This window comes from Aegilops tauschii, chromosome 6 (genome assembly GCF_002575655.3).
Source record: "Aegilops tauschii subsp. strangulata cultivar AL8/78 chromosome 6, Aet v6.0, whole genome shotgun sequence".
In the NCBI taxonomy this organism is placed as follows: Eukaryota; Viridiplantae; Streptophyta; class Magnoliopsida; order Poales; family Poaceae; genus Aegilops; species Aegilops tauschii.
In genome coordinates this window covers 281,619,750-281,629,822 of record NC_053040.3, presented here as the reverse complement: position 1 = coordinate 281,629,822, position 10,073 = coordinate 281,619,750, and positions in this window count along the sequence as shown.

Below are 10,073 nucleotides of genomic sequence, written 5' to 3'. Positions count from 1 at the left end.
TTTGAAAAGAACGACAGGATATCGCAAATATGCTGCCCGCTGCTTTGCTTTTGTTAGTACATGTTGTCCTCTATCACTGTACTTTCATACATACTTGGTTCATTATGTGACTGCAGTATGCATGATAGCTTGCTTATCAATTGTTCGCTCCAAATTATCTGATCTGTATAAATGGTTACATCAGTGTAGAAATATCCAATGCCAATGAAATTTTTTAGCTCTGCATTGTTCTTGTAAGTACTTGCTATCATTTATCAAAGTACTTATATTGACAGGTAGTTGTCCATGTACCATCACTATGCAGCTTATTTTCCTTTGCACTCCATTTTCTATACATCAGATCTATGTTTACTCTTACCATAAGGTTGGATAACACCGATGGTACTGAAGAAGTTTAGTTGTGCATTGCTCTTGGCTGTACCTTTTGCCTGTATTGCTGTACTTACATTTATAGCTACTTGGTTATGTAGCATCACTCTTCATCTTATCTTAAATATTCTCCATTTTTCTTATATTATCACATCTATATTTACTCTTAACAAAATGTAGAATAAAGGCAATGCATATGAAGAAGATCCTGTGGTAAACTTCTTGAATTGCCCCCCCCCCCCATCAGCATGTACAATGGGCTTTATAGAGCCTGTCTTCACCAATAATGTAAGTTTGTCCTTCTCAAGCCTTCAAACTTTGTTGTGTATATTTGGTTAGGCATGACTACAATAGCTGTTTATTTTTGGTGTTTGCATCAAATTGCATGTTTAAGGTTTATTATGTAGTTCATAACCAAAAGTTTGTCCTTCTCAATTTAAGTTTTCAGTTGTTGCGCCGGCCTACTAGGATCCTCAAAATCTTGTGGGCCTTTAGCTGGGCCGGCCCATTAATGTCGGCGAAATCTCGTGGGCCTTTAGCTAGGCCGGCCCATTATGGTCCACAAAAATCTTGTGGGCCTTCACCTGGGCCGGCCCATTATGTCCTGCAAAAATCTTGTGGGCCTTTACCTGGGCCAACCCATTATGGTCCGCAAAATCTCGTGGGGCTTTAGCTGGGCTGGCCCATTATGGTCCGCAAAATATTGTGGGCCTTTAGTTGGGCCGGCCCATTTAAACTTTATGGGCCACTTTTGCGCCGGTCCATGTGTCAACATATCATAGGCGCATCTCGCCCATTGGATGAGTGACACCTGTGCCAACGCGGAGCTGACACGTGTTTCCTCCAGCCAATGATGATTTTACACGTGGAAAATCCCCACTGGTCTGGGCTGTTAACGGGTTATCGGATCCAAAACTGGACCCGATAGCTTAACGGCGTTCCGTTACGGTGGATGCCACGTGTCGGTCACCCTTGACGAAAGCACTTCTGTGACGCGCGATTTATCGTCATGGAAGTGGACACTTCCGTGATGATAATTTTGGTAATGTCATGGAACACTTCTAAGATAGCACAGGTATGACTATCTTGATTCTTTCATAAAATCGTCATGGATATACATGCATGACAGAAAACGCGACCTACTGTGACAAACACGTATCATCACGGAAGTGTATTTTTTTGTAGTGAAGGTATTCCTCCGGTATCCGGAAGTTGCATGATCTCATGGTGAAAGGAACATGTATTTGACATTAAGAAAGAAGTAGCAAACACTGAACGATCATATGCTATGCTAACGGATGGGTCTTGTCCATCACATCATTCACCTAACGTTGTGATCCCGTTATCAAATGACAACTCATGTCTATGGTTAGGAAACCTTAACCATCTTTTGATCAAGGAGTTAGTTCAGTAGAGGCTCACTAGGGACTTGGTATTTGTGTATGTATTCACACATCTGTTTAAGTTTCCGATCAATACAATTCTAGCATGAATAATAAACCATTATGATGAACAAGGAAATATGATAATAACCAATTTATTATTGCCTCTAGCGCATATTTCTAACACTTGGCTCACACCAGAGTGGGCATCGACATTGCGCTGGTTGCGCTCGCTGGTCCGGCGGGGAGGCGGAAGCTGGGCGTTGCCTTGGCCCGCACCGGCAGGATCATCCTCACCAGAAGGTTGGGGAGCAGGGCCGTTCCAGCGGTCCTAGTTCCTGCTCTAGTCGCGGTGGGAGTGACAGCCACACTGTCGGTGTTGATAGCGCCGCCCACAACATCTGCTCCACCCGCTGTTGCAGTGGTGCTTGCGACGCCCGCGACGGCAAGCGCTGGAGCTTTTGAAGTGGATGGTTGCACTGCCGTGCCGCTCTTCTTCTTAGGAGCCATCGCCGGAGGAGATGGTGATGAAGATCGACGCGCTGGCTGCTGCTTCAGGTTTCCACAAGCAAAGGCCCCCTACCTGGTGCGCCAAAGATGTCGGCATGGAAGCTCGATCACCTATGGGCCAGGGGTGCCCCTTTGTGGTTCGGCAAGGGGATGGTCACATTGCACAAAGAGTAGAAACGGCAGGATAGCGCGGTGATGGACAACTCTCTTTTACCCAGGATGGGCCGCTTTGAAGCGTAAAACCCTATTCCTGATGTGGTGGATTGATCTGGAGGAACACGAAGGCACGACGTGCTCAAGCCCGGCAAAGGTGCCTCGGGAAGAGCAGGGCGCGCGTACAAGTGTTGTAGGATCTAAAGTTTGAACCCTTTGCTAGGTTTCCTCGGGCCTCCTTTCATAGCTCAAGGGGCAACCATAGTGGCAAAATATTCATTTTGGTATGATTAGATAGCTAAAAGTGTTATCATACCTAACTCTGGTTGTTAGGACAAGTGCATTAAATGCATTGCTAGGTGTCATGCTGAGGTTGAAGCCCACCAAGCCTGTCGCGCCGCTTATCCGTCTTCTCCTTATTAGCATGCATGCCATCTGGACGGGTGTCAATAAAGCTAATGTCTTCTCCAGCATGTCGCCATGTGCCTGAGAGGATCCACCTTGCCACTTGAGTGCTCGACACCGCATTCATTAATGTTCAGCGTGTGATGAGGTGGAGCGGTGGCGTCTTGGCGAAGGCCTGCCGGCAAGGATCCTGGCGGGCTTTGAGTTTGACGGCCCCGGAAGCCTTGTCGGGGTGATCTGGTCTTGTCCCTCAGGTGCAGTCTCGAGCCGGCTGGGCTCTCCTGCCCGATAAGGGATGCTTTCCTAAGGTGATCTCTTGTTAACTTGATCTTCTTAATGCTCTCCTTGATCTCACGAAGAGCTGTTTCTCTGGCTTGTCTTGTGTCATGCATAAATACCTGATGTATGATCGACATCAAGCTTGTGTGTGAGTCCGGGCGGCAAACAAAAATGTTTGCTGCATCGACATACGTGCATCCTTGAAGAGTAGGCCAATAAAGACCAGACTGTAATACCTTATGTGCAGTTCTGTCTCCAGCATGGTGTCCTCTATATGCCTCGGAGTGACACTTCCATAGGATTTGTTCCTGTTCAAGCTCAGGTCTACAATGTCTAATAATACCATTTACTCCTTTATAAAGGTGTGGGTCATCCCAGAAGATGTGTCTCAAATGAAAGAAGAACTTTTTCTTTTGTTGGTATGTAAAACTTGGTGGTATATATTTAGCAACAATATAATTAGCATAGTTTGCATACCAAGGAGTATTACGAGAAGCATTTATAATAGCTAGTTGTTCAACAAGAAAACTATCATCAATAGGTACATCAAGAACATTTTCTAACCTAGACAAGTAATCAGCTACCGGATACTCAGCTCTTTCCTATCAGTAATATGCAAATCAAATTCTTGTAGCAAAAGAACCCACCTAATGAGTCTAGGTTTAGCATCTTTCTTTCTCATAAGATATTTAATAGTGTCGGTGCAACAAACCCTGGGTTTGTCGCCTAGACTGTGCACAGGCATGGGCACAGGATCGAGGCACCAACCCAAGTCATAGTACAAGAGACCAAGAGCTTCGAAGGACCAACATGCAGATCAAGAGGACCAGAGTCAAGCCAAGGAAACAAGATACCATCAGGAGAAGGGCCTCCCTAGCCGGGCAAGTGAGCCCGGCAGGGGCGAGGCCACCCCCAGAAGAAGGCACCCAAGACATCCCGGTAGAGCTTGCCGGGACACACGAGGGCAACAACACCTCACCGAATCACTCCACCATGACCCAGGTCGTCAATCGGTGCGGTGTCAAGGCGCAAAGTGACTTAGTGGCAGCCATTCACCACATGGCAGCTTTCCTCTACAGAAGATGCCTACAGACGACCCGTCCTGCGACGTGTCAAGCGAGCAGGTGCGAAGCTGGAAATATAGCCTAGCAAGGCTTGCCGGGCAACCAACGACGTGACGTTAAGAGGTGCATTTAATGCACCCTCTCAGCCTGTAGAGTTAGGTATGATAGCACTGTTTGCTATCTTATCGGTGCACAATGACTACTTTGCCATTGTGGTAACCTCTTAATCTATAAAAGGAGGCCCATGCCAACGATAGAAAGCATTAGAAGGTTGGATAACTCACACCCATACGCGCGTAGCCACTGCTGCCCCTGCCGGGCAAGTGTACTATGCTCTACCACCACTCTTCCACCATCCATGCACCAAAGCAGGAGTAGGTTTTTATGCTTCACGGCGGCCCGAACCTGGGTAAAATTGCCTGTGTGATCTCTGCCGTGCTGCCCCATGCTCGTCTGCTCTTTGTGCAACGCGATGTCCCCCTGCCGAACTAGAAAGGGGCCCTCCGGTCCCATAGGTGGTCGTGGTTTCCCACGACATCTTTGGCGCGCCAGGTAGGGGGCTCGCTTGCGCGAACCTGAAGGCGTGTGCAGCGCGTCATCTTCATCACCTTCTTCACCTTCGACGACGTTAGTGACCATGGCGCCCAAGAATAAACCCGGTACTTCGGCTCATCCATCCACCTCGAAGGCTCCGCCACCCACGGCCTCTAATATTGCGGGGGATGCGGAGGCACGCGAGGACGTGGACGCCGTTGGGGATGTGGTCGGAGCAGGCGTCGCTGTCACTACTTCCCCCGCGGCCGAGACAGGAGTAGGAGGCACCAGAGGAGAACAACACCAGCAACGCCCCGATGAGCACACTCCACAAGGTACGGGTGAGGGTGTTATTCCGCCTGTGCCCCCTCCTCTCGCCGATGGGCACAACCGCAGAAACGGCGCTCGGACCGGGGTGAATCGCCGCCCTCCGGCCGCCCCCACCACGCGCGCGGCCGCGGCGCGTGCGCCTTCCCCAGGACGGGTCGACCAAGTCGCTGCGGGCGACGGAGCCGCTGGCTCTCGAGCGCCTTCGCCGCACCACCCTGCCATCCAGATGGCCGCTCCACAGCAGCAGGGGCATGGTGTTGCCGCCGCGGGCACCGTCAGGAGCCGAGCGATGGTGCGATCTACTTCATCATCACCCATGCCAAGTACAGCCACAGAGGCCATGGCGCGGGCTCAGTTGTTGTTGAGGTTTTTGCCAACAACCGAGCGGATGGACGAATGGCGTGTCACCATCCAAAGTGTGCTCGGTTTTGCCGAGGTTGGGGCCCGCAACAAACTGGCCCGCCACAGCCTCCCCAAGCGATGATGACGACTCGTGCTGCTGGCCATACAGAAGGGGCCACCCCCATAGTGCAGTCCCCGCCATGGCAGCCTGTGCGAGCGCAGCAGAATCAAGACCCTGACGATGTCTTGATGGCCTCTTCTGACCCTCGAGCACGTCCAGGCTGACGGCAAGCACCGGAGGATAGGCGGGTGGGAGACGCGCGCGTCACCATCGAACAATGCCGCGACGACCGCTGCCGGGCTGATGCGCGCTGGCCTCGACGTCGACGAGCCCGCGCTCGGTGTTTGCGGGTGCCTACCTTTCGAGGTTGGGTGCCCTACTGCTTTCCCACCACTGACTCCGCGAAAAAAAACGTAGTTGTTGGGCCCAAAGGAAACCAAGCTCTGGTTGGGCCATCGAATTGCATCGTTTGCTCTGTTTTCTATGAACGTGTTGGCTCTGTTTTTTGCATCATTTGAAATTACACAAAAATTGACATTACCTAGGAAATTTAGTTCTTTTTGTTCAATACAAATGCAAAATGACCAAATTTATAAGGGCAAATTTTATTTTTATCTGGCAAAATGGCCACAAACTATTCAAAATTGTATCTTTTTGTTCATATAATATATATGACCACGGATTCCCACACGTGTAATTAGCTTCTTTTTCTTCTTCTTTTCAAACCACAATTTCCCACACGTGTACACTCCCGATGTCGCGGTGGGTGTGAAAACGGCCTACTTCACATTTGACCCCGTTATTGCCACAGTGAAATAACACATAGCACTACGACTATTTAAGCCACCCTCTGCCTCTGCCATCCCTCATCCATCTCCCATCCTCTGCCATCTGCCCTTTTGCTCTTTGACCCCTTTTCCTTCTTCTACACATCCCTCAGCCATGCAGTACACCGGACCAATCTACCGCTTCCCACCCACCGTGCCGGAGAGGCTCTACCCTACCGGCTTCTACGTTGAGTGCACACTACGTGTCGGTGCAACAAACCCCTAGGTTCGTTGTCCAGACTGTGCACAGGCACGAGAACAAGACTACAGCACCAGGATCAGAGTGGAGCACAAGGAATCAGTTCTTCTAAGGACCAACATGCAACACAAAAAGACCAAGTATAGCCAGGAAAGAAGAATATTGCTAAGGGAAAAGCCTCCCTTGCCGGGCAGGCGAGCCCAGTAAGGACGGGGTCACCCCGGGAAGCAAGCCTCCGTAGGCCCCGGCAAAGCCTGCCGGGGCCTATGGAGGCAGAACCACCTCACCACGACACACATCGTCGATCGGTGCAGTGTCAAGATCCAAAGTGACTAAGTGGTTGCTATTCGCCACATGGCAGCCACTTTCTACAGGAAATACCTACAGGCGACACCTGTCCTGCAACGTGTCGAGCCAGCAGGTGCGAAGTTGGCAAAATAGCCCGGCAGGCCCTGCCGGGCAAGCTACAATGTGACGTTGAGCGGCACATTTAATGCGCTCTGTCAGCCTGCAGAGTTAGGTATGATAGCACTGTTTGCTATCTTATCAGTGCATAATGACTGATTTGCCACTGTGGTGACCCCTTTGTGTATAAAAGGAGGCCCCAGGCAACCGTAGAAAGGGTTAGTGAATCTACCCCCTCACACATTCATACGCGCGTAGCCGTTTCGTCCCGAGGCAACCCTGCCGGGCAAGCGTGTTGCGCTCACCACCATTTTTCCACCATCAATCCACCAAAGCAGAAGTAGGGTTTTATGCCTCATAGTGGCCCGAACCTGGGTAAAGACTACCTGTGTGATCGCCGTCGTGCTACTCGATGCCCCTCTGCTCTTTGTGCAACGTGCCATCCCCCCGCCGAACCAGCAAGGGACTCTTGGTCCCATAGGTGGCCGTGGTTTCCCGTGACACTACGTGTGTGGGCGATATCAAGGTGGGGGACCACAAGGAACTTCACTGAGTTCTTCCTCGCGGCTGGCTGCTGCCACCTCCCGCGGGGATCTCCAACGATGTTCCGCGTCGAGGAGGTCATCCAAAATGGTGTGGTGGTTGCTCTCCTTGCCTACTTCACCAACACATTTGACGCCTTCTACCTCCTCGGCCGGGTGTTTTGGTGTGGCTGTGAGTTCATCGCTTTCACCACCCGCAACATTTTCACGGAGTACACCAACATCTTCCCCACCGCATCGCGCATGCACACTCTTCTGTACCCCATCGACAACGCCCTGGACGAGCAGTGAAGGGCACCCAGAGGAGGAGCGAGGTGGAGAAGGCGGCGGCTAGGGTTCTAAACCCTCTATCTATTTTTCCTTTTTTAGTCTATGTTATGTTAAGTTGTAATTGAACTATGTTGGAGATGCTATGGGCTTGTTGGCCCTTTTATTAAGTTCTATTATTAAGTTTTCTATCTATTCTATTATTAAGTTCTTCCTAGTTTGAACTATGTGATTGTGTTATGGGCTTGTTGGCCCTATCTACATATTTGTTGATTGTTTTCTTAGAGAGCTCTCTTTGCTAGTAACCACCTAGTGCATGCAGCCACAATGAACCCTTCTCTTTTTTTACACAAGCCACAAATATGTAGCCACCTAGCTACTACATGCAGCCATAAAATATAAAACATATTGTTCAATTTATTTGTCATAGTAAAATGGGTGCAGATGCGAGTGGATCGAAAAGGCGGAAACTAATAACGATGCTCCAAATCGAGGAGACAAGCATGCGAGAAGAGAGGAACCAGCGGCAGCGACCGCGCGGCATCCGTGGCGGCTGGCATGCATGAAAGCGGCTCGGTCAGTGCATCGTGGCGGCACGCGTCAGCTCATGCAGGCTAGGTCAGCGCATCGTGGCAGCGTGCATCGACGCATGCAAGCAGGATTTGTTAGGTGCATGCATAGCATGCTTCTGTCATGGTGGCGCGCGCAGGTGTTTAATGCAAGGAACGACCCAAGGAAACCACGGCCCAACAGTCGAACAGCGACACCGCCTAACGCGGCCCCACTTGTCAGGTCCAACGGACGATATAGTCCAACAGAGCCCCACTTGTCCTACTGTTTTTGTGTGTTCACATGATTATTCTATTGTATTGATCGTGTTCTATTTTTCTGTTTCAATAAAGTGCCAAGTAAAGCCTTTGGGATCATCTTGGGTGATAGTTGATTTGTTCTTGCTGAAAAACAGAAACTTTTGCGCTCACGAAGATAATTCTCATTTTTAACAGAAGAGTGATTTTGAGTTGATTCTTTTTTCAGAAGTTTAATATACAAATTTATCACGTGGTCCTAACTTTTCAGGATTTTTGGAAAAGCAGAAATATGGATGGAGTACAGATTACTACAGACTGTTCTGTTTTTGACAGATTCTGTTTTCAATGCATAGTTTACTTGTTTTCTAGTTTCTATGGCTTATATTGCTCAATATAAATTGTGGAAATGATACGCTACAGTAGAAATTGTGTGGAAACAATTATTAATCTTGTCTTTGATAGTACCAAAGTGAAATGGTTTGCTCTTTATCATACTAACCTATCTCACGAAGTTCCGTTAAGTTTTGTGTGATTGAAGTTTTCAAGTTTTGGGTGAGATGTCGATATGAGGAGAATAAGGAGTGACAAGACCCTAAGTTTGGGGATTCCCAAGGCACCCCAAGGTGATATTTAAGGAATATCCAATCAACTAAGCTTGGGGATGCCCCAGAAGGCATCTCCTCTTTCGTCTCCAACATTATCGGTAACCTCACTTGGAGCTATGTTTTCATTCGTCACATGATATGTGTTTTTCTTGGAGAATCATTTTATTTTGTTAGGATTTTCTTGATGTTATTTAGAATAATGTTTTGCATCTTTGTTTTCAATGAAAATATCAAGTATAGCCTTTCCATGCTTATTTTGCAAGTATACATGTTCCTGTTTGAAAACAGAAAGTTTACCGCTGTTGCAAAAATTCCCTAGAAAAGTCAGAATGTGATAAAATGTTGAAACTTTTTGCAAATGAGCTCTGATAAATTTCCTACAGTGTGGCAAATTTTCATAACTTTTGAAGTTAGGGAAGTATTGATACTCCTTGCATTCCATTCAGACTATAATGTTTTGGCAGATTGCTGTCATGTTGCATTGTTTGCATATGTTTGCTTGTTTAATGATTCTAACTTATCTCACGAGAATGATAAGGTTTTTGCATTTGTTTATACTAACTTATCTCACGAGTTCTTCTTGAGTTTTGTGTGGATGATAAGGTTTTGAGATTTAGGAAAACCGTGATATGAGAAAAATTAAGGAGACACAAAAGCTCAAGCTTGGGGGTGCCGAAGGCATCCCAAGATAATATTTCAAGAATTCTCAAGCATCTAAGCTTGGGGATGCCCCGGTAGGCATCCCACCTTTCTTCTTCAACAATTATCGGTTAGTATCGGTTGAGCCCAAGTTTTTGCTTCTTCACATGATGTGTACTATTGTTGGAATTGCATTTTGTTTTGATTTTCTTTTTGTTTTAATAAAATACTTAGATCTGAAAGTTTTTAAATAAAATAGAGTCCTCAAATAGTTGCCAGGGAGGCTAGGTAAGTGGCATTCGCATCCCGTCAACGAAGCTCTTTTCTATGGATTTGCTCTAGTGCTTCACT